The sequence below is a fragment of the Schistocerca serialis genome, chromosome 7 (genome assembly GCF_023864345.2).
Source record: "Schistocerca serialis cubense isolate TAMUIC-IGC-003099 chromosome 7, iqSchSeri2.2, whole genome shotgun sequence".
In the NCBI taxonomy this organism is placed as follows: Eukaryota; Metazoa; Arthropoda; class Insecta; order Orthoptera; family Acrididae; genus Schistocerca; species Schistocerca serialis.
Genome location: NC_064644.1, coordinates 128,921,634 through 128,948,581, shown reverse-complemented (window position 1 = coordinate 128,948,581; position 26,948 = coordinate 128,921,634).

Below are 26,948 nucleotides of genomic sequence, written 5' to 3'. Positions count from 1 at the left end.
GAACTTACTGCAGCCTGGGTTTATCATTATTTCTGCTACCATCTTAGTGCAGCTTGTGATCACACTTTTTTCTAAACTTATGTTCACACATTGTTTTTTTTTTTTCTTTGTGTGTGTGCAAATTTTAATAACCTTTGTAGAAACGCCCCCAAAGAAAAAGTCACAATACTACGACCATAAGAGGAAGAAAATGACCTTAGAAATGAAATGTAAAATCACTGAAAATTGTGAACGTGGTGTGAGCACTGCTGATTTACCACACACATACATCAAATATTTGCACTGTACTCAAGAACAAGAACAAGATTAAGGAGATAGTTGCTTCAAAGGGAGTGACAAGAGCATCTAAACAATGGTTTCATATTCTGGACAATGTCAAAAGGTTGTTCCTTATATGGATAAATGAAAAGCAATTGCAAGGTAACACTATTAATATGAACATCATATTTGTGAGAAGGCAAGAATGATTTTGCCGATCTCATTAAGAAGATGCCAGGATCGCCAGCAGCCAAAGAAATGTTTACAGGAAGCCATTGGTGATTTGAGCAGTTTACGAGAGAACCGGCATCTGCAGCATTATGAGGCATGGCAAAGCAGCCAGCTACGACACAAATGCACCAGAGAACATCATCAGCAACTTCAAGATGCTCATAGATTCTGAGTGTGATCTGCCACAACTGGTTTTTTTATCTGTCACAAGACGGGTCTATTCTGGAAAAAGATGATGAAGCATACCTTTATAACAGCAGAGGAGAATGCATTGTCTGGGCACAATGCAATGAAAGACTGTCTCACACTGCTATTCTGTGCCAATGCAAGTGGGGATTTGAAAATTAAACTGCTGCTAGTTTACCACTCAGAAACTCCATGAGCCTTCAAGAAGTGTAAGTTCCAGAAGAGCATGTTAAATGTGATGTGGAGTTCCAACAACAAGGCTTGGGTGGCAAGATCTTTTTTGTGATTGGATCAATGAAGTTTTTGGTTCTTCAGTGGAAAAAATATTTGCTTGAGATGAATCTGCCACTTCATGTCTTGCTTATTATCGACAACGCTCCTGCCCATTCTCCAGGCCTACAAAACCACCTCCTTGAAGAATTTCAATTCAGCAAGATCGAATTTCTGTCTCCCAATACCACTCCATTACTCCACCCTATGGACCAGCAGATTATTTCTAACTTTAAGAAGTTCTACTCTAAAGTACTCTTCGAGCATTGCTTAGTGTTGACTGAAGCTATCAATTTCACTCTCAAAGACTTTTGGAAATATCAGTCCAACATCATTGCCTGAATCAAGAAGATCAAAAAGGCATGGGAAGGGGTTACCAAGAGAACTCTCGCTTCTGCATGGAAGAAACCTTGGCCAGAGTGCATTGTCAAATGTTACTCTGAGGCATTTGAGTACCTGTGGATCATGTAGTCAGTGAGACTGTGTCTTTGGTCAACAGCACGGGACTAGAAATGAATTATCTTCTGGCACAATAAGAGAAATGCTGAAAGCATGGCAATTGGTTGTATCATACATTGAAACCCAATAAAGCAGTGGCTACATGCACTACAAATTTATATGATGATAATGCTGTGTCACATTGTCACCAAGTGTTGAAGTGTTGGTAGAAACAAATGATTATAGATAGCTTCCTAGTAAAAAAGAATTAGTTAAGTATTGTGAATAATAAAGAACATAATACTGTATGTATAATTTTCTTTGAATAAATGGCATGAATAATATAAAACTTTTAGTACTTTTTCTGCATGAGACACATTATTGTATTTTACACTAATTTATATGGGTCAAATTGTTTTGCTTAAAGAGTGTTTTGCACTACAAGTAAGTTTCTGGAATGAATTATGCTCACTATGTGGGATTCCACTGCACTTGCAGATACTACATATATGCTGTTGATTCATGACATTAAATTACCACAAGCACCACACTCAAGGTCACATACAGTGCAGTATTGCACATGCACCGATCATGCACTGGATCTCACAGAGATGTCCAGAGGTGCCTCACACAGAAGAATTCCTTCTCAGCTTTAGACAAGAACAATGTGTATTGTCCTTTTTTTTTTTTTAAAAAAAAAAAAAAAAAAAAGATTCACAGGGGATAAGGAAAGAAATGGAAAGATTTTAATTGTCATAACAAAACATAACATCACCAAAAACATTAATATTTTTACAACCACCATCCCCTTTAAACTGTACAGCAATGGACTCTGACTCACTCATTTTACGATGATTCCTGGTACTAACAACAAATGGCATCATAGATGTGAAATATGACTGGCCCATGTCCTGGTTGTACACCTCATTCACTTGAAATGTGCAACAAGTAATCACATTTCTACCATTATAGCTCCCGAGACCTGCAATGGCTTTTACTGTATCACCAGGATACCACACAATTGCAGCAGTGATTCAACCATTATCATGATAAGCTGTATCATTCTTCATAATTGTAAAGTTCAGAATACACCTGCAAAACACTGATAGGCAATGCAGGTTATTAGTATCATCATATCATTCTCATTCAATGGTGTATAAGGACATTCATGATATATAAGTTGCTATGAGTAGTAAAGTCAGAGGGCAAGTGATTCAGCAGGGCCCATCTGCATTTTGTGGGTGTGTTCCAAATATCACACGCATCTCAACACTTGGCTTCATTATGGCCTCCAGAATATTAATGTAGGCTTCTGCGTTGAGAATGCCCTCAATTTACCACAGAGGCCCTGCTCCCTGAGCTAAGATATGCCCCCAAATGGCAACAGAATAGCATCCACTTCTTTCTCTTTCCATGAGATTCCTCAGACTAAACTGTTCCCCTCACAGACTGCACCTCTAGTAATATCAGAACACTTCGATGTCAATGAAACATCTCACAAATTCAACGCAAACATGCACTGAACAAATGCAGCATCAAAAAAGTGTAACAATAAAAGAAGGAAAACCGATTCTATAAAGGATCTTCTGTACTGAAATAATGTAAAACCAGTTTCACATGAAACTCTTGTAAGTATGACACTATACCCAATCAATTTTTTGATATCTCACACGAACTGGAGCATTATTCAGGGAAGAAAAGATTTTCTCATCGGAAAATATAACTTTGTGCCTGTCAGAGGTAATGTATTCTTCAGCAAAAGCCATGCGGTTGATCTTCTGATACATAGTGAAGCATTACTTTATAGCAACTCTTCAGTATGAAAGCTCACTATCTTTCAACCTCCTCCTCACAGTTCTAGAACTACAAGGAAACTCAGAAATCTCTCCTAGATGCCGGTAACTGAGGAACAGATTGGCATGTATGTTGTCAAGTAGATGTCGATTGCCTCTCTCATTGGACACATGGGGTCATCCTTTCCCACTTTTACATCCGGTACAGCCAGTGGCGAAATAGTCTCTCCACCAATGCCTCACCATCACTTTTGGGACACCGCATCTCTCACCCATCTCAGACGAGCATTAACCCCTATCCTAAATCAGTACAACTAATCAAACTCTTGTCTCATGATTCCAATGAGCTGCCACGATAACTGAAACCTATGCGGTGTAATGCACTCATTATATATAATGCATTTAGGGTGCCCATGGCAATGTTATCAGCACTCTCACTTAAGCAGAAGATCTTTTACTGCTGACAGGAGGAACACAAATTTATTTAATAAAAATTAATGGTTTTCAGGTATTAAGTGAGAAGGGAAACAAGTTTGGTACAATATTGCATAAATAAATATCATTAAGAGGTAAAATTAATGAGACAATACAAATAACAGTAAATATCAGTGTGAAGTCTTTTACTGTCACAGTAAGCTACAAAATTAATATTTACCCAACCCGTGTCCTGCACATTATGTTAATTAAATTCATGGGGGAATGTATTATGTCAGTAATATATTTAACAAAGACAGTGTGCTCTGGACATCATGATTTGCAACAAGTGCAGAGTGATAACAGTGCCTAATGTGTTTATGTTGACTGACTGATGGACACTCCAACACATGCTAAGATACAAACTGAAAGAATGTTAACCAGTGACTGCCATCTCTCTCCTTACCCCAGGAGGAAGAGAACTTACAAAGCAAGGTGAGGTGACATCAAAATTTACACAGCACACACAGTAGGAACTAAACAGCTTTTCTGCTCTCAGTAGTAACACACAAGTAAACAGCTTTTCTGAGAAGCATAAAATGCATTTCCTTTTCTCAAATCACAGCACTTGTTTCAATATGAAATGAGAAAATAAACATTTTTGGGTTGTGAAGCATGTGATACCAGATTCTAATTGCAGTCCCAATTGTAAACACTATAAAACCCAAAGGTCCCTTCTCTTTCATGCACAGCTACAGCTCACAAATTCTTATTTTTTTATGGATTTGTGTGCATAAAGTTTCTCTTGTGAATGAACCTTATATAACCTTACTCATTATGGGGACACTCAACGATCGAGAGCGCTGGAGAATATCTCCCCCTCCCCCTTTACTGCAGTGAACATCTCTGTGCATGTGTGCATTCAGCACTGATTCACAGTTGCCACAACACTTTACAGAATTTACACATGAGGCAACACAGTTGTCAGATCATTCAGACAGCATTCAGTAAGTTGACAGGAGATGGACTGAAAATCAAAATAACATGACTTTCTGAGTCATATTCATCCCAAAATTGAGTATTACTCAAAACAGTCAAATGTTCCAGCAATTACACTTAGATAATTCCCATACAAATAAAAAATAGCCGATACGGCACATTAGTGTAAAGATGTGAGGAATTTATTAAGGAAAATGCAAGAATCGAGGCATACTGAATATGAAATTCTCATCCATAAGGTGCTTTTCACATTTGTTGACAAAGCATCAGCAGCAGTTACATGAAAGTGAGTACCGTATAATCAGCATGGTATGGGGGTTCAGAGAATGAGGCAGAATCACGCTGTCCACCAGCTCTGCGTGACATTACTGCTGGTGCACTTAGTCTAGTGAGTACTATTTAAAAGCCGGCCAGAGTGGCCAAGCGGTTCTAGGCGCTACAGTCTGGAACCGCACGATCGCTACAGTCACAGGTTCGAATCCTGCCTCAGGCATGGATGTGTGTGATGTCCTTAGGTTGGTTAGGTTTAAGTAGTTCTAAGTTCTAGGGGACTGATGACCTCAGCAGTTAAGTCCCATAGTGCTCAGAGCCATTTGTACCATTTAAATAAAGATAGCTTGGTTTGTCTTCCCTTCTTATGACAGCACCTCTCATGAGGCTCTGTCCACATCATCCTGCTCCACAAGCTATGCACAGCAGTGTGACTATGGACACCTTCCCTACTACATCATCACACGTTTCCGTCAAGAACAAGCAGAGAATACAACCAAAAACCGTAACATTTGAAGGGAAACACCCGTCAAACTGCTCAATCCAATATGCGACTCACCTACCTCATTAGTAATAAGCTGACACAGAATTAATTCTTATGGTAAATACATTAATTCTGCAGGTAACTTCTTAGGCAAATTACTGTCTGCTACAGAAGTGAAATGACAGTCATTGCATAGTTTTTATATGTTACAGTTAGTTAAGTAATCAGTTTGCTACGGTATTGCTTCCACTGTTACAACATGTACTGCCTATTAGTTCCTTGAATCAATAGATGTTTCACTTCGAGTCACATCACAAGGCAATGACTAATGCAAAGGTGCCATTAAAGTCCCAGTACATGTACTGTCCGAAAAACAGTTATATATAAAATGTCGCCTGAAAAGTGTTTGGCAACCCAATGAAAGTTGAGGGACTTTCAGGACTGGAGCTGAATTACCGTAAGTCACTAGACATTTGTTTGGAATTTAGAGGCCTGAATAATTTGTGCATAATATGCAATACAGCATTGGAAAATTAACATTTTTCCCTCACCTACAAGGTGATCATTTTACGAGTAAATTACAATATCTCTCATAATTCAGTGTATGGAAAAACTACTTTTTCTGAATTCATTGCTGCCATGCTGGCTAAGTTTAAGGACAGCGGCTGTGTGGAATAACTACATCCAAATCAGTGTTAGATTAAGTAGTGCACTAGTGTAATGTAAAAAATCACCCATCCAGTGAGCCATGGAAGCAGATGAAGCATGGGATGCCAGTAATGTAAGTGAACAACTGACTTATAAAAAAAATGTATCACCCACTCCACAACAACTGAAAAACATTATCTGCAACCCACAAGGGCACGATTCCAGTCAAGACAAACGATGAGACACAGCTCCATTCCAGCAGAAGGTACTACTAGCAGTCAATGTCTGGCCACTCACTGGTACTGCTTTCCATTGAATACTCCAGGAGTCACTCCAACAGTTAACAGTGGACAAAACAGCTCTATGCAAAGACAATTTATCTTTAAGTAACAATCTTCAGCACAAACAAATGCCTGATGAGAGCAAAACATGCTTTAAATGGTTTGCAATATGCTAAATTTAAGATAATCAATTAATTTCTGCCTTAGCCTGTACTAAAATAATGAGAGAATGTTCACATTCTCGATGATATCTCACTAGCTGTGTTTTGCTGCAACTGTAGCCATACATTCAGATCCCACTATAAATGTTGTTTAAAGCCAAATGTTTTTCCTCTTCCTCCATTTTAACTGAAAACCATCACAACAAAATCAATGAAAAGAGTCCTACAAAACACTTTAGTTCTTAATCATCAGATGATTGATGGCATTTGCCACACTTTGCCACTTAATACTATAATATTGTTTATCAGCATCAGCGCATGTATGTCACTCATTATCACTGCATTTTGAATGACGGAGCTGGAGAATGGAGACATTGGATGTTCACCACAATAAAATATTTTTTTTTTACTTTACATATTCATCTTCATAGTAGCAGCAGAATAACCACTAAAAAAGCTGACAACAAGAAGCTGATAAGGTAGGTACGAAACTGCATCAAGTGTCAGATTGTAAGAAACATCCATGGTTGTTGTTGTGGTTGGGTGGGGAGTGAGTGAGTGTGAATTATGGTGTGGTAGACTGTAACAATTGTTTCATCACTTCCAAAAAAAGGTGAAAAACTACTGCAAAAGAAGAAAAAAGAAAATTGTGTGTGTGTGTGTGTGTGTGTGTGTGTGTGTGTGTGTGTGTGTGTGTGGTTTGAGGTTTTCGGACACTAGACAGCGTGGTCATCAGCACCCAAACGCATAGAAACAGTAACACATGCAGTGAAGGGACGAAGATTGACAGTGAACAAGGAGAATGGCTAAAAGACACAGACCTGACGCAGTTCCAAATCCTCACATACAGAGGCAAAACAAGAGGAGTAGAAACGCATTAAAAAAGGAAAGGAAACACAAGGAAAAGAGAACAGAAATCGAAGTGAAACAAGTAGGTAATTGTGACTGGCAGACCTCTTAACTAAAACCTGGGTGAGCCAGTCACCCAGCAGCACATTAAAATCCTCTCCCTAAAATCCGAGGCAACAAATTGGACAGGACACAAAACTGTAAGACCTTAACCACAGTCATTGCGTCATCTTGCAAAATAGAGGGCAAATCCGGTGGCAAGGAAACCGCCGCCCTCTGGTCAGAGAATAAAAGACCATCAAGTAAAAGGTGGCGGACAGTAATCTGGACGCCACAAGCACTGCAGATTGGGGGGTCCTCCCGCCGGAGTAAAAAACAATGCGCTAAGGGACTGTGCCCGATGCAGAGGCGAGTGAGGAGAACCTCATCCCGCCTGCATGATTGGTAGGACGTATGCCATGGCCGCGTGGTGGCCTTGACCAGACGCAGCTTATTTTCACCGACTGCCAGCCACTCCTCTTCCCATTGATGCATAACACGAAAACGTAAAAGGGAGGTAACAGCATGGAGGGGGATGGCACATTCAACAATGTGAGGGAGGGAACATGCATCTTTGGCAGCCACATCCGCCAGTTCATTTCCCCTAATACCCACATGCCCCGGCACCCAGTAGAAAGAAACCTCCTTCCCCTGTTGTTGCATGTGGAGTAGGGCATCATGGATGTTCTGGATGACCGTATCCGCTGGCTACAAGTGTTGCGTGGTCTGAAGGGCACTCAGGTAGTCAGAACAGATGAGAAACTTAAGACTGGGAACACATCTCATCTGCTCCAATGCCCGCAAGATGGCAAACAATTCGGCATCAAAGATAGTAAACGCCACAGGAAGCCGTAACTTGACAACTTGATCAGGGAAAACAACAGCACAACCAACAGAGTCCCCCTGTTTTGAGCCATCCGTAAATACTGGTACATAGTCGGGATGCTGGTTTAAAATATCGTAAAATAAGGAGGTAAAAACAAATGCAGGAGTGCAGCTCCTCCGGTACTCTGACAAGTCTAAAAGGACGCTGGGCCTCTGGAGCAACCAGGGAGGCAGGCAGGTAGAACCCTGGAGTTGGTGTGTCCCACTCTCCACACCAAGGGACTCAAGCAAATGCTTGGCACGAATCCCAAATGATCTCGTTGCCCTGGGACAACTGGAAAAGAGACATTCCATAGGTGGTCGGGCAATGGTAGGGTACACAAGGGAGGTAGGACAGGGAAGGAATTGACTCACCCATCACACCATGAGGAGTTTCCGCCGGACAGCGAGCGGCAGTTCCCCTGCCTCAGCACACAGGCTGGGGATGGGACTGGTACAGAACGCACCAGTGGGCAGCCAGATACCCTCATGGTGTACTGCGTCAAGAATCTTCAGATACGAAGGCCTCGCTGCCCCATACATGGTGCATCCATAGTCAAGACGCGACCGGACGAAAGCCCTATAAAACTGCAGCAGATGCCCCCGATCTGCTCCCCAGGACTGATGGCTCAGACACTTCAAAATATTCAGTGCCTTCAGGGCCCGCACCTTGAGGTCTTTAAGGTGCAGCAACCATGACAACTTGGAATCAAAAGTGAGGCCCAGGAACCTCACAGTGTCGCTAAAAGGAAGAATGGTGTCCCTCAGACGCAATTCAGGGGGGGTAAAAAGACGTCGAGAACGATTAAAATTAACACACACACACATTTGTCTGCAGAAAAAGTAAAACCCATCTTCACAGTCCATGCCTCTAATAGCTTTATCGTAAGCTGCAGCTGCCGAGTAGCAGTGACAGGACCGGAGGAAGAACAGAAAACAGCAAAATCGTCCACAAACAAGGAGCACTGGGCAGGACTCTGGATAGTGGACGTGATACTGTTAATGGCGATGGCAAAGAGGGTGACACTTAAAATGCTTCCCTGAGGAACACCATTCTCCTGCACGTACAAATCAGATAGCACATTACCAACCTGATATCGAAAGAGGTGGTGGGAAAGAAAGGACCGAATGAAGATGGGGAGATGGCCACGAAAGCCCCACTGATGGAGTTGATTGAGGATAAGGCGGCGCCAAGTAGTGTCATACGCCTTATTAATGTCAAAGAATACACCTAGACAATGCTGGTTACATAGGAAGGCCTGCTGGATGGCGGCCTCAAGCAGGGTCAAGTTGTCTATAGTTGAACGACATCTCCGAAAGCCACACTGAGAGTGGCTAAGGAGCTGCCTGGTCTTGAGCAGCCAAACCAGGCGACGGTTGACCAAGCGTTCCAATGTCTTCCCGACACAGCTCGTCAAAGCAATACTTCGATAACTACTGGGATGCATTCGGTCCTTCCCCGGTTTGAGGAGGGGAATCAAAATCGCCTCCCTCCACGAGTCAGGGAACGTGCCGGATAACCATATCATATTAATACAATTCAGGAGAACTTCCTTGGATGGCAGCAACAAATGCTGCAGCATGCTGGACCAGATTTGATCATGACCAGGCGCAGTATCATGAGCCACAGACAGCGCCGAATCCAGTTCCCACATTGTGAAGGGGCAGTTGTAGGGTTCAGAATTTGGAGACCAGAAGTCCAAGTGACCCCTCTCGATGGCAGTGCGGGGGTGGCAGAAATCTGGATCAAAGTTAATAGTGGCAGTAGATACCGCAAAATGCATGGCCAGTGTCTGGGCAATGTCTCTCGGTGCCGTGAGGAGACATCCCTGATGCAGCAATGCCATGACAGGTAGTTGGCTGCGTTTCCCGGAAATCCTCTTGATGGCTTCCCATACTTTCGTAGAACTAGTGGAGCGGGAGATGGAGTTCAAGAACGACTGCCATGACCGTCGCTTGCTCTCTTTAATCACTTCCCGCGCCTTGGCCCTTGCCACCCGGAAGGCCGCAAGATTGTCAGCTGAGGGACGGCACTTGAAGCGGCGCAGAGCTGCACGGCGGGCTCGGATGGCTGAGCAGCACTCAGTGGTCCACTAAGGGACAGGATACCTCTTGGGATGACCTGAGGACCGTGGGATCGACAATTCAGCAGCATGGGAGATCACGGCTGTAACATGGTCGACCCATTCGTGGACGCTGGCACGGTGTTCCAAAACAGCCAAATGGCTGAAAAGTGTCCATTCAGCTCTGCAGAGGTACCACCTGGGCGGCACTGGTAATGCCACAGCCTCATCCAGGAGGCGAATCCAAAGGGGGAAATAGTCACTAGAATGGAGGTCAGCAGCAACCTCCCACAGAGTAGAATCCACGAGTGCTGGAGAGCAAAAGGAAAGGTCAAAAGCTGACGACGACCCAGAAGCAGTACAGAAATGAGTGGGAGCACCAGAGTTGAGGATGCACAGTTTTTCGGACGTCATGAGGCTTTCCAGAACGCGACCCCTGGGGCAAGTAGTCGTAGAGCTCCATAAGACATTATGAGCATTGAAGTCCCCCAGAAGAAAAAATGGGTGGGGCACTTGGTTAATAAGGTCTGTGAGAGCCTCAGAGTCTATTGCATCCTGAGGCGGTAAGTAAACGGAACAGATTGTGAGCCTCTGCCCCACAAGAAGGTCAACTGCAAGTGCTTGCAAGTCCATAACGAGAGGGAGCTCAGATGAGTGGTGCATGTCATGGACAAAAACCGCAACACCACCCTTTGTCCTTTCCCCCATCAGATCATCTTTTTGATACCCAGTATAGCCCCGTAAAGAAGGAACATCAGTGGCCCGAAAATGTGTCTTTTGGAGACATAACCACAAGGGGCACTCTCGTACAAGGAGTTGTAATTCGGCCACATGCGTCCTGAACCAATTCAGGTTCCACTGAAATATGGGAGCCAGTGATCATGGTGGCTGATCTTTCACCCCGCCTCTGTGCTTCGGAGGAGAGCCCGTACTGGCCGGAGATTTATTCCTGGGGCGAGAAGATCGCCCTCGGTCGACATCAATGTCCATCAGCTCCGATGGCGACCCATGGGAGATGTCAGACAGTACGATGGCTTCGTCATCGGACCAACCCTGACTAGTCTCCTCAGGTAACAAAACCTTCACCTTCGGCATCTTTGTCTTGGGGGGCTTAGAATGCAGAACCTTGTCAATAGTTGGAGCTTTACTCGCCGGGGCAGAGGGCGCCATATGGGGAGGGACAGGAAGAACCCCAATGTCAGCAACCACAGCCTTGTCCAACACTGTGGGGAGAGCTGCAGGTTGCAAAACAACTGCAGCAGCACAAGTGCACTGACAAACGCAGGTATTAGTGCCGACACTAGCAACCTCCGCTTGTGTAGCAACAGTGGCCAACTGTACCGGTTTCTGCAGAGCGGAAGCGAAAGATGTTGTAAACACAGGAGGCTGCATGGCCTTAAGAGCTTCTTGGCCTCACCATAGGGGATGTGCTTAGATGTTTTGATCTCCTGTATCTTCCATTCCTTGAGATAGATGGGGCAGAGCCGGCTCCAGACAGGGTGACTCCCAGAGCAATTCACGCACTTCACAGGCGATGAACAATCGGCTCCTTCATGGGCAGGCTGACCACATTTACCACAAGTGGCTATCCCATTGCACCCCAACGTAGTATGCCCAAAGTGCTGACATTTAAAACAGCACATTGGGTTGGGGAAATATGGGCGTACTGGCAAATGTAAGAAACCCGCTTTAACATGTTCTGGGAGTCTCGGGCAATTGAACGTGAGAATAGACAAGTTGGATTTGTCTAGGTCCCCGTCGACTTGTTTCATAATATTCTGCACGTCAACAATACCTTCGTCAGCCCACTCAGATTTCAACTCGTCTTTTGGGATATCCACCAAGTCCCTACATGTCACAACACCCTTACTATAGTTCAAAGAGGAGTGGAGTTTGGTCTCGATAGTGTACTCTCCAAGACAGGTTGCTTTCCGAAGAGAAGTGACTTGACGGGAACTAGAAGTCTCAACTAACAGAGACCCATTGCGCAGTCGCTTCAAAGATTTCAGTGTTCCTGCAATTCCCTCAAGACCCTTGTGGATGTAAAAGGGAGAAACCCTCTCAAAGCTACCCTCCTTCCATTTGGCAATAAAAACACATTCTGGTTATCAGCATGTGCTCTGTTACGACAGTCTGATAAATCTCTAATAACACCAGGTGCTGGAGGACTTGCAGCACGAAGACACTTTTTCGATGGGGTGTATTTTCCTACCAGTGGCCCACCCAATCCACTGGAAGGGGAAATGTAGAGGTCGAAGGGTCCATTGCGGTCCCATGAGCAGCTAGGGAACTAAAGGTCCGCTCAGACAGAGCCCCGCGTGCCTGAGTAAGCCTTATACAACTGAGGTGCGGCCGGTGCCCCAGAGGTTGCCCGCTTGTGACCGTTCCACCCCAACAGCCATGCATCTTATAGGTGTGCAGCACACCGTAAGATTGAGGGGTTTTTATAGAGGTTGACCTTCCTTGCAATCCAGGCGGTCAAGCCAAGATTACCATTCCCCGCAGCACACAACATTCCACTGCCGTGCCATATGGTGGTTGCTGAAGCATGTCCAGGGGTTACGGAGACAGGAGACTGGTGGCGCTGACCATTCCCTAGCTCAGGACCCCGGGGTCACCAAGCCCGTACTCAGCAAATGAACGCTGAGCCCCTGGGGGCTGCTGGGAAGACGCAAGCCTATGGCATTTCACTATGATTAACCAGCATATTATGGATCTGTGTTATGTGTGTGGTATCGGGGTGAGGATGCTATGCATACACTGCTGAGCAACTCTTTCATGAGCAGAAAATAAGTCTGAGCTACAATCCAACGTAGTGGTAGCTTAACATCATGAATCAGCAGCATATAGATAATCTCTGTGAGTACAAGAACTCTGTGCCCGTCTGTGCCATTGCATTACACCCTGATAATTCTCATCTGAGTATCGTGGTGTCATTCATAAATGATAGCATCAGTGACTCAGTTAATAATACTGTGCACAGATTGTGAAGCACTGCACAGAAAAGTAGCACAACAACCAGCATAGTGAACTTATTATCTTGGTACCTCTCTGTCTTGAATGTAATGCAAGTTGAAAAGCTCTTCAACGTGAATGGTCTTCGCTTTTACTGATAAAAAATTAGCAGCAATTATGGCACAATCATTATGAGTAGATACTTTCCATTCTTTCAGTATTTATAGGCTTAATGACAGTTTTGCTTAAGGATGACTTGTTCCAGGCATTACTGTCTGCATTTTTCATTTCCTATTCCTTCACTTTAGCAGCAGCTCGAATCAAACTAACACTGTGTATATTTGCTAGTGTCAATTTCTACACAGTTTTTTGAGCTGCTTGTTGGCTAATTCTTGATCTGGAATGTAACATTATTTGTAGCTAATGAAGCCTCTCCCTGGACGTTAATGTTTTGCAAATGAAAGCTGAGCAGTCCTTTCATGTGTGTTGGTCTGTTTTGGGGACGGTGCCAATGACAGAAATCATAAGAAAAACATTTTCAAAGTTTGTAATGATCAAAAGACGTGTTACTTTCTCATAACATATGCAGTATAACCACACCAGACATGTGCATCATGACTGGTGGATTAGATTTTCGGTTTTCAATGTGTTTATAACAGAAAAACAAATAATTGTGACAGTTACTGAGATATGATGTTTAATGTGCTATCTGAGAATCTGAAGTGTTATTAGTAACTGGACTGCAGTTCATAAATGTGACATATACTTTTGGTACTCAGGCCCTCATCTGATGCATCTTTCAGACACAATACATGCTCACTACCAAGCCTGGCTTCAGATCATCTGATGAAACGAATTCATCCTGCTCATAGTATTACTGAAACTTGACAACAATGTAGAATATGTGTTGCAATGGTGTAACCACCAAGTTAATACCTGTATTATATGAATATGTGACAAATTCACTTGATATTTCCTTGACAGATTGATTGAATAATCTGAGTTATTTCCTTTACAGGTGTGACATCAGTTTATCACATTATGCTTTTGAGTCCATGGAAGTCATTCCATGTAGAAACTGCAACTAATCTCATATTTTACATTGCAGTTTATCACTTCTAGGCATCACTAGGGCAATAAGGAACACACAATGACAGCAGTGCTTCGGAGGCACAGAGATAACGTGTCTGCCGACACTGTAGCTCAGCGTGCTTGGTCAGAGGGTTAGCTACCCTCTGTAATAAAAAACTGAGTGAACGGATCAACAAAGAAACTGAACAGGTGTCGTCAGACATCCCCCCCCCCCCCGAACAAATTCAACGAACAATATAGAACAAACCAAGGTCTAAAAAATAAATAAAAATAATAATAATAATAATAATAATAAAGAGGCACAGAGATAACGGTGTCTGCTTCTCAAGCGAGGGCCGCTTTGAGTCACAGTCAAATTTGCATACTGTTTCAGTTTGACATCAGAGAGCAAATAAACACAGACCATTTCGAAGTCCAGAATAAGTAATATCTTATTTATTTGTGCTGTTATAGGCATGCTCGTGTTACAGTACTTTCTGTTTTATTGAAATAGACCTTCCATGAAAGGTTACCATAGTAAGCTGAAATACAGTTCTTAGCTGTTCACAACAAATACCAGCTGCGACAGACGTGACCTGAGGAGGACTTCCTAGAGCACAACATTCTTATCCAGCCATCAGCCACAAAATATTATATTCACACTGCCCTTTGCTCAATGATATCGCTTTGTCTTATGGCTCAGCCATCAATTCCCTCTTCAGGGTGTATACGTGGAGAAGGAAAAAAAATTCCCAGATTTTTCCCGGATCTCCCAGTTAAAAATACACTTTTTCCATGTTAAGTGACAGTATACATTCTCTCAGAACCATAAAACTTATCAGCCCTTCGAATGGTCAAGGTTTTATACACCGGCGTAGAATTTCACAGCACTTTAGAAACCAAAGCCCCCACCCCCCACCCGCAAAAAAAAAAGGGCGCACATGATTTGGAAAGATGTTTGATGTGCAGCAGCATGTACACTGCATATTTTTGTATTGCGAAAGCATATATTTTAATTCCACCAAACACAGCATGCTAGTTTCCTAAGCACTGAACTCAAGATTGCAATGCGCTTTAGTAAGAAAATCATGCCTGATGTCACATGATCTCGTCAGCTGATGATAGCAGATACTCAGAGCACAAGACACGTGATTTAGTCAGCCAGTAGCAACCAATATCACTGTTCACAGTACTGTGAACACATAAATAGGAAAAGTTAATGGTTTAAATTAATACACGTAGTGTAGCTACAAGAAAAGCTAAGCTTTCACTTGTAATATTGTTCTATTTGTGCGCTTTAATATACATCATAAAAATGTGTCAGTAAAATTTTAAATAAGGACACAAATGTCAGTGCTTCTGGGCTTGAAATTTCTCCAAATGGCTGGCCCTCAGAATGCTAAGCTTTAAATAAGAATCCAATGCTCTTTGATTTAAGAAATTCAAAGCACATTCACACACGTAATATAATTCAATTTACTTTGAAAGCAATGCTTTTCAGACCACCATTTGCAATATTTTCCCATGACATGTTAAGAATTGGGTTCAGCAATTGTCAGAGAGCGCCAGAAAATGGCATTACTGTGCATGCAAAGCTACGATGACGTAAGAAACCCACATGTTTGTACATATATAACATCAAGAAATCTTACATTATGTCATAAATGAAACAGAACATCAGAGGGTACTCCAAGAGCATCAGAATTTTGTAAACCACACTAAAATGCATAATTCACCTGAAAGTGCACATTTGTATGTCCAAATTCACAAAGAAGTAGCCCCAACCTGATATTAAGCCTTTCACTGTCGTTTTTGGGCTGCAAATTTTCTTGCAGTACCAGTACTGTATTATCTCATGTCTGGTTCTTTATTATGGCATAATGCAATGACTTCACCAGACAGTTCTATTTTCTGTTTACGCATATCATCTACTTCTTGCACGAATCATCTGCTGCTGCACTTGCTCACTAGGTGATCCCACGTGGATGGTGTAATAGGTTGGAAGTGAAACAGTCTGTAGTTACACGTATGCACGTTAGTGGCACTGGTGCATAGGTGTACGGTTTAGTCGCATCTTGTAATACGGGCATGTAACAAGCAAGTCCTCCATGTGCAAAATGCTGTATTAATACATATACCTGTGTAATGAAGTGTTGTAATGTAAAACTAACTGCTGGGTCTGTAATTCAGAATAGTAGTAACCTACAAAAGAGAATAACAATTACTCAATAAATGATGGTAAAAACAATTTCTTATGAAATAGGAACATTCAGCTCACATAAATAATTTGAATAAATGGCGTTCCAATATGTCGCAAGTTCCTCCTTGTGTTTCGTGTGTAGAATGAACGAATTTACAAGAAATCAGACACATCTATTTGCGTTTCATGTATTATCACGGTCTACTGAGCATGTGCGCCTGGTATATCCCAAGTGGATGATGTAATAGGTCTATGTGAACCAGCCTGTAGTTCAGATATGCACACTTGGGACGCTGGTGCATAGTTGTACGCTTTAGGGGCATTGTATAATAGGGGCTTAATACCGGCTTAATACCCACTTTTGACACATTTTGCTATTGGCAGACACTTATGCGTGCACTGTGTTTTGCTGCTGTAAATGGCGTATTTTGTTTTCAACTTAAGTTTTATTTTGGTTTTTTGCCCACTTAAGTTTTATTGTTGCATAATTATTCTGCAGTAGCAGGATAAAGTGAAATCCTTTGTTGGAGTATCAGTTCTTATCAATCAAAATTACAAAAATTTAACAGAAAACTGAAACAATGAAAGATCCCTAAATTCTAAAAAGTTCCTGGATTTTTTCTGGTTTCCTACTGGATGTTAAAATTCCCAAGTTTTCCCTGGATTTCCCAGTTGCCCTAGGGCATATGCACCCAGCGCTTATAAGAAGTTAAGATAAAGATGTCATAACTAGACACCAGTAACAACATTGCACAGGAATTCTCAATGAGCAAAATAATGAAGTTCAATTTAAACTGCAGTAATAGTCACCCGTTTGATTTTTGTCGCTTGCAGTTAGAGCCTGTTGTACTCCTGTATCCAATTTCTGAACCTTGTATATTGAATGCGAGCAGCGTACTATGGTTAAGTGGTCACAGTTAATCACATATGTCATTTATTGAGATTTCCTGAATGTAGAAAATGAGTCATGACAGGACAAATGATGAATCTTGAAACAGTAAAATCCTTTGCTGAAGTGTTTTGTCCAGAAGCACTCACTCCACACAGTGCAAGTGCTCCAAGGTGCCTTGCTGCCCTCACACCTCTGTTAAAGCCAGTGCAAACAATATGTTGCAAATGTTAGACTTTTTTCAATTTGCGAAAAGTCCACTTGTGACTCTGTTTTACAACTCTGGAACAACATTCGTAAGTTTGGAGCATGCAAAATCCAGTATGTAACTGCAATATAAAAGAACTTCAAATTGGGAAAGACAGTTGATTAATACAATCATAGCACTGCTTTCACCTGGTCATACAATGCCTGATAATGTTTGTGAGGGCATACTGCTGGTAGACAGCTGCTTGAGCCACTGTAGGGCGAGGAAACTACCGAGTGTAAACTTGGTCTTGAACAGCCACGACTTGTGTAGCACAACTATTGTAGAGATTTCCAGCATTACAGGTGGGTTAGAAAGTGAAGATTATTATTGTTGAGCTCCATCAAACTGACTACTTTTGCAGACAACCAAAATGCTTTTTTTAAAGGAAGGTAATGGAGCGGATTCAATCCTGTGACCTCGTTGCCATATTAAACGATGTTTACCACTAGACCACAAGCAGTTACTGCCTTGCAGCCTCTCAAGGAAAGGACAACACTTCCTCCAGACAGTTCCAAATTCTACAATGTCGCCAGATCGTGTCTATCGCTGGACTTAGAATTCTGAGCGGCGATTGACTTTATTGGTTAACTTAAGTGAACGACTCAGAGTTAGCCTCTGTGGCATCTGGCCTGCGAACAGTTCATGATTTAAGGGAGCCTCTTTGGTACACAGTCAGTCACTGTAAAGAAACTTCTAAAGAAACAGGTACTACTACATAACAGGTATAAAACAGAGCATAGGGTTGCAGATGAGGATATGCTGAGTGAAACCCATTTGGTTGTCAATAGGGCAATGTGTGAGCCTTTGATGACTACCACAGCAAAGTATTACTGAAGATCTCTCATGGAACCTGAAGAAATTATGGTTATGTGAAAAAGCTGTTAGTGGCTTAATGGCACCAGAGTTACTGTCCAGTCACTCATGGGTTGAGACTGGAACTGAAATTGAGGGTAACACAGCGAAAGTAGAAATGCTGAATTTCAATTTCAAATGTTTCATTACAAAGTAAAGTACAAAAGCACTGGTCCAATTTAATTCTTACAGCATTGCATACATGTGTGACATTGTTGCGTCAGAAGGCTTGAGAAAAAGCTGAAATCGTAAAATAGTTAATAAAGCTCCAGGGCCCAATGGATACTCTGTCTGAATCTATACTTACTCCCAACAGAGTTGTTATGCCAGCTTCGTAGGATGTGAATCTATACTTAATATGTGATGGAGTTAGTCCCTCTTTTAATTATAATCTATTGCAGATTCCACAAATGAAAAGTCATGTCCTGACATTGGAGATAAGAAAAGGTCACACCCATCTACAAGAAGGGTAGCAGTAGTAGTCCAATAAACAACCATCTAATACCTTTGACATCAATTTGTTGTAGAATCTCATAACTTATTCTGAGTACATATGTAGTGAGGTGTCTTGAACAGAATGAGCTCCTCCATGCTCCTGATACTGACATGTAATCCATATATAGAGACAATCTTGTCATGAACTGGACACTGAATAGCAAACAATAGTGAGAACAAGAAAGTCATTGTCCAAAGCAGGATTATTATCTGAATAGCAGCAAGGCATGACAGGTAGTAACTCATACAATGTATTCTGCAAGACTGATCTAGCAGCTGTCTGCCTGGTCTCATTCCCCTGAGAGAGGATTGGCCTACGTGATGTCCTGCATAAGCTTCTGGTGGTGACTGCTGAGTGCAAGATGTGTTTACCTCTGGGCTGTGATCGATAACCATCATTGGTAGGAATACTAAAGCTTTGCTTTGATAACAACATGACTGCCTCCATGGGTGGTGAGCCTAACTGTAAGTAAGTGAACTGTTTTAGTAAGGATACAGAAGCACCAGTGCCATGCAGTAGCATCGCTGAACATTTGCCTAGGAACACATCGAACTACATTTGGTGGGCTGCATCCTAAGAAGTCTGCACTCCCAAAGAATTGTCACTTCGTTGGTTTACTTACACAGGCTGTGGTGTATTTGAGGCAGAGTGCTAAAGCATATCTCTAGCAAGGGCCCCATTTTGCCACCAACAATGTTCCTGTCAGCATAAGCTTAACTGAGGTCCTTTCTTCACTGCCACGGTTCTAAAGAAAATATTCTAGGCAATTCATATTCGACTGAGTTCATTAGTTGACTGAATTTCTATATTAGGTGATACAGTTTCACCAAGTTTCTGTATATGTAATACAGTTTGTGATTTCCTGATAACACCATGTGCTTTTGTCTTTCCATGTTGGAAATTAAGCAAGCCATAAAATGTAACTGCCTTCACTTACAGGAAGTATCCTTCTCTTCACTTTATTCATTAGAGGATGGAAAAGCTATACACTTGGGTGGCACAGTAGTAGTACCTGTCATATTAGTTAACATTTGCACTGCCTGCAACATTGCTGTCTTTAGCTCCTGCATTAGCAGTAAGTTATAAATGCTTCATTGTTGAAATCGAACACTGTCACTTAATCACATAAATATTCAAAGTCTGATTTCCACGTGTCACAGATCCCAAGTTATCAATATTTTTGAAAATGTAACCAACACTCTGTGCTAACAGAGATTAACCTCAGTTTATTTGACAACTTGACAACTTCAAGATATGAAAAAACTGAATGCAACATCAAACAACAGATACAGATACCTTTGGTACTTCACACATGGACAAACTATATGAAGATAATTCACTGATTGCTTAACATGGACCGCTCAAACAGTTGATACAGGAGTTCACATAATGATGAAAAAAACTCCAAATGACTGTTGCTTTGTGTGTGATGCCTATTTAAAGACACATGTAGACCAGAGTTTACAAAATCTTAAAATACAAAACTATCACATTTAAGATATTAACACAAAAGACATGTGGCATAGAGCGCCATAAAAATCGATATTTGTTCTGTGCGTAAGTGTGCTATCTTTGAGGAGAGGGCTTTGGAGAGCATGTTGGATGTTAACGGCAGTTAGCCTCCGGACTAGTATCTGTGTAGAAGCTAAGTGTGAATAAATCTGTATATGAGAGAATTCTAGTTGTTTACCTACAACTATACCATATTCCCTCACTGGCGACCCCGTTTTTGTGTAATACGCGTCCGAGTTACCGCCTGAAGGTTATTTACGCGCCTACCGCGTCGGGTTTCTCCGCGATCGCGAGGGCCTTTGTTTAGCTCCAGACAATGGCCCTTCAGCATTCACTGCCACCCGGATTCCAGCAACATCTCTCCAGCACTCCTGCCATCGTACTGGACATGCCGCAAGAATCTTTGGAATCCTTCAGCCAGAACATGCAGTGGAATTCATCGAGTGCCGCCAGTTTCTTCCAACCGCCAACAGTTGTGGACTCTGGCTTTGTTAGCCTGGACCTTCCCACGTGTTCTCCACAGAGTGTTGGTCAGAACATTTCTACTCCTGTGTCGAACACACAGTTCAATACAGTTCGTGGCGTCGAGCGAGGTTTTGCTACTTTGGAAAATCCAGTAGTAAATTCAAACTAGAATCAGTTCCCGCCACGTGTGTATCCTTCCACGCCGGCTAGTCAACAGGTGTTCAATGCTCGTAAAACAGCAAATATCACACCGAGTGTGCATCCTAGTGGACGTGTGTGGGATCCTTGTGTTGCTTCTAATCAGGTCAACAATTCTGTGCTGGATAGTAATTACTCCGACATCTAGAACCAGCCCCACCACTCACGGTCGAGTGAATACTGTGTGCATAACGGACATTCACCGGCATACTTAAGCACTTGTGGCTCCTCTCCAAGCTACCACGTCAATGAGAATGCACATTTTGACTACGATCCTCACACCGTTCGAGCGTCCGTTGCTTCTCAGCCGCCCCCCCGGCGCCAAGTGAATTTCGCGATTCCCGCATCACGGGACGCCAATAATCCAGACTTGCAATCTTCTGCATGCTCTACTTCTGTCCGAAGTAATAGGCGCACCTCCACAGTGACTGCAGTGCCGAATCTGCCGAAATTACCAGACTTCAAACCCGCTCACCCGGAGTTCTAGTTTAACCTGGTTGAGCAAACATTCAATGTCTGTGCTTTGGATGACGACGCACGCTTCGCCTGCCTCATGAACCATCTTCACGACCGCGTCGATTTAATTTATGATCTCGTCAAAGCACCCCCCCCTAGCAGGGAAGTATGCTGTGGCGAAACAAACGATACTGGAGCGCGTCTCTAAAACCAGGAGAGAAAATGTGCGACAGCTCATCTACGAAGAGCGTCTCGGCGACAGGTCTCCATCCCAGCTGTGGCTGTGCATCCATCTTCTCGTCGATGAGCAAGTTATGCCTGATGACACGCTCACAGAAATCTGGACTGAAAAGCTACCTTTGCCTGTCCAGACTGCAATCTCTGCGTATGAAGATAGGCCAGTAAATGAACATTTACGCGCCGCTGACAGAGCATACTCCGCCAGGCAACGTGAGCTCCGTGCACTGCATTCTGGACGTGACCTCACTAAGACACTTTATGACGCCACGTCCTTGTCTGGTGCTGCTGATAGCAAGTTTTTTAAACTAGCCGCCCTGCCTGCTCCTTCAACTCCTCGCATCGACAGTGCATCGGCCTCTGTGGAAGACTCTGGGGCACATACTCCGTCACCTAGCAACTACCCACAAGGGCACAGGCCCGCCCAACCTTACTGTTTCTTCCACGCGAGATTCGGGGAGCAAGCTCGCAAATGCCAGTCACCGTGTTCTTACCCAAACTCCAACTGCAGGTAGGCTATGGTGCCACCTCCTGCGATGTAAACAACGGGCACCATCCCACGTTGCACTCCGTTTCGGACAATAACAGTAAGTGTGGTCGAGTCTATGTTCGCGATTTACGATCAGGTGTATGTTTTCTGGTAGACACTGGCACAGACATCTCTTTGCTGCTGGTTCGCCTAGCAACCAATAAAGTGCAACCACACAAAACAGTACTTCATGCAGTGAACTTGTCTACCCTACAGTGTTCGGGTTCCACTTTGTATACAGTGAAACTTTCGCCCAAGTGCAAGCTGGAGTGGACGTTTCTAGTGTCAACAATTGAAGAACCTATTCTCGGAATTGATTTCCTCAAGCACTATCAGTTGTCACTAGATTTTGTGCAAAATACTGTGTTTTACCCCTCCCTTAACAAACATATTCCTTTCGCTTCGCCGAGTGACAGTTCGGCTAACACCAAACATGTGTGCTGTGCTAAGAAGTGTGTAAACCTATCCTTGAAGCTGCAATCTTGGACAAACAAGTGGCTAGTGGAGTGCGCCAAGTCTTCTAAGTTGCAGATGGAACGTATGGAAATGCTGCTGCATCTCCGGGACGTACACCACGAGTTGGCCTCCACACAACAACGCCTCACGGCACTACAAGCAGACAACTCATTGGCTACAGACAAGGTCAGTCTGTGCCAATCCGGTGTTCCCGTGTCCGCGCACGTTAACGACAATGTTGTGAACTCTGTAAACTGTGTCAGCACCCCCTTTTGTAATGATAGGATTTGCCCGAGTGCTCATGCTCCTTGTGTTCCGAATGGAAAATTAACTTGCCAAGCTTGTGGCAATGAACTACGGCCATCTGCTGTCCGGCCACGCCCTCTCGTGCCTACAGCGGTTGTAGCGGCACGGCCCGCTACCAAGAACCAGTGTACCAACCTCGCCCATGTTAACACGTGTGCGGCCTTTACGCAGCCTACGAGTGGGTGGCACACCTGTACTTCCGTGCCCTCAGTGCCACAGCTTGGCCCATCCGCCACTGCCTGCTCCGCTTCACGGACATCTGACTATCGTGCCGTGCCACGTATTGCAGTAGTCACTAACAGCACAGTTCATCGGTTATGTCTAACCGATGGGCCGCCCATATCACAACGTCCACGCCGCCTCAAGCCGGAATTTATGAAAACTGCAAAAGAACAATTGGATGATCTGTTACAAAAGGGAATAATTGAACCTTCTTCCGGTTGCTGGGCTAGTCCTATCCTGTTTGACCAAAGGAAAGATGGTACTTGGCGTATTGTTGGAGACTATAGGCGTTTAAATGCCCGCACCATCATTGATAAATATCCAGTCCCACACATCGCGGACTTCAATCATGCGCTCGCAGGTGCAAAGTACTTCTCTGTTTTGGACTGTAAGCACGCATTTCATCAGATTCCTATGGCTCTGGAGGACATTGAAAAGACTGCCATAACCACTCCCTTCGGGCTGTTCCAATACAAATTTATGCCGTTTGGGTTGAAAAATGCACCCCAAACGTGGCAGCGTTTCATCAATCAAACTTTATCCCATCTAGACTTTTGTTTCGTATATATGGACAACATATTGGTTTTTGCTTCTACTTTAGAACAGAGTGAGGAGCGTGTTCAAGTCGTGACAGATATTTTAGCAGCCGCTGGTATTGAACTGAACAATAAAAAGACTCAATTGCACCAGTCATCCATCACATTCCTAAGTTATGTTGTGTCATCGGACGGTCTGACACCACCACAGGACAAGATCAAGCCTGTTCTCGAGATGCTACGCCCTCAGACCTACAGGGAATTACGCAGGTTCATCAGAACAGTTAATTATTACTGGAAACATTTGCCAGGCGCTTCTGCGGTGCAGGCTCCTCTCACAGATGCTCTCGCTGGCCCACAAACTTCTGGCACCCGCCAGGTATCATGGACACCAGACATGGACAAGGCATTTAATGAACTCAAACAGATGTTGGCCTCCGCTGTCACTATTGCTCACCCACGGGCGGACGCCACAATGTTTATCACTACTGATGCTAGTGACAATGCTATCGGTGCAGTACTGAGTCAGACATACAACGATGTAACGACCCCCCTGCAGTTTTTCTCAAAAAAGCTAAACAACGCGCAGAAGAAATACTCAGCATTTGACAGAGAACTACTTGCAGTTTACGAGGCCATAAGACACTTCAGAACTGATGTTGAGGGACGAGATTTCTATGTGCTCACTGATCACAAGCCGTTGGTTCCTGCCATAAAAAATCCTGCGGCTGATCCATCCCCATGACGCTTTCGTCACATCGATTACATCTTGCAATTTACAAATGACATTCGCTACATCCGAGGAGCGGATAATGTGGTCGCTGATTTTCTCTCACGTGTTGGTGCTGTCACAACCTTAATTGACTTAACGGACCTACCTCGGTTGCAATCGGCAGACCCCGATACCGTGCAGTTAATTTCAGACCACAGCTCCTCTCTCCAACCGGTACGCTCTACTTTCCCTGGCATATCTGACTTAGTGTGGTGTGATGAATCGACTGGTACGTTGCGGCCATTCATTCCTAAGCCCCTTCAACGCCAGGTCTTTGACAAACTACACACATTAGCACACCCCGGTGTCAAAGCCTCCACCCGTCTGGTAGCTGAACGGTTTGTCTGGAGAAACATGCACCATGACTGTCAGTCTTGGGCAAGGGCATGGATGGTGTGTCAACAGAACAAAGTTTCCAGGCACACTTCTCCACCCCTTGGCTGTTTTGCCCAACCTCCAGGCCGGTTTCACCATGTTCATGTCGACCTCGTAGGCCCTTTGCCCCCCTCCGAGGGTTTCCGTTACTTGTTTACAGCTATTGACAGGATGACTCGGTGGGCTGAGGCTGTGCCTATTCCAAACATTACCTCTGAGACAGTAAGTCGAGCATTCTTTGATTCATGGATCTCTAGATTTGGCTCACCTGTTTACCTCACCACTGACCAGGGGCGACAATTTGAGTCTTCAGTTTTCTCTGACTTATGTAAAATGTGTGGTATTGTCAAAATTTATACTTCTGCATCCCCCCCCCCCCCTTCCGCAATGGGCTTGTCGAGCGATGGCATCGCACCCTGAAGTCTGCCCTGCGTTGCCATGACTCACTATGGACAGAGGCACTGCCCTTCATGCTTCTTGGCCTTCGTGCGACTTTCAAGGAAGACCTCAAGGGGTCCGTAGCCGAGTTTGTATATGGCCAACCTCTGGTTTTGCCTGGAGAATTAGTCACTCCGACCCCACTTCCACAGCCCTCTGAACTCCCTTCACTTCTCGAGCGGGTGCGCTTGCACTGCAGCAAAATTCAGCCGCCACCTCCGGCTCCTCGTACACCTCCGCGCGTGTACGTACTGCGCACGCTAGACTCTTGTGAGTACGTGTTTCTCAGAGACGACTCAGTCAAAGCCCCGCTTCAGTCGCCCTACACAGGTCATTACAAGGTCGTCAAACGCTCTGAGAATAACGTGGATCTCCTCATAAAAGACTCTGTAACCACGGTCTCACTCAACCGAGTGAAACCAGCTTTCATTGAGCCTCAGGTGAACCTCCCTGATTCTGCCCCTATTTCTCCCACTCCTGCTTCGAGTGGCCATCCATCTTCCCACACCATGCATTTGGGTATTGATTTTCCACAGCGTGTTTCTCTGCCGAGCACTGCCCCTTCTCTGCGTTCATTTAATTTGAGTGGCCAATCTTTTCGGGGCTTCACTCCTCACAGCCCTCGCAGTCGAACTGCCAACAACTCGGATTCTACCATTGTGTTACCATCTTCGTGTGACAGCTCTTTGCCACGCCATTCAACCCATGCTGGCACCTTGTTGCCTTCGGTCATGCTCCCTCGTCTGTCAGCTGATCGCCCGAGGTTGTCTCCTGCACAGTCTAGTGCACCTGCCATCCCCCTCTTAGTAGATGCTTCCCCCTGCCATGGCTTTCCCACAGCTCCCTGCCTCCCTACCATTGCTCGTACAGGTGCCATCCAAGAATTCACAACACATGTGCACCCTGATGACATACATAAATTATCTGTTGTCGTAGATTGCGATACAGTGTGTGTGGTACTCGCGTGTGACAATATTGAGGGAGGAAGTGCAGAATCTCGTGTGGTGCGCCGCTTTAAATTGAGCAGAAGTGCTGCGTGTGGCAATTTGCGTGCCTTTGTTAGGCCTTCTGGCAAGGTGATTCTCCGCCTGCCGGCTGACAAAGTGCTACACCTTCACTCCAGGACGGGACATCGTCTTCAGCCGCCGGCGTCACTTGCTGACTTCACCGTCGACGTACCGGGCTTCAGCCCCCGGTCTCCTACCAGTCGACCGCTTCTGCCTGACGCAGAAGAAATGTGCGTTACCTTCCTAACTTCACAGGGACGTACTCCATACTGCGGCGCGGGGGGGGGGGGGGGGGGGGGGGGCTATGTGGCGTAGAGCGCCATAAAAATCGATATTTGTTCTGTGCGTAAGTGTGCTATCTTTGAGGAGAGGGCTTTGGAGAGCATGTTGGACGCTAACAGCAGTTAGCCTCTGGACTAGTACCTGTGTAGACGCTAAGTGTGAATAAATCTGTATATGAGAGAATTCTAGTTGTTTA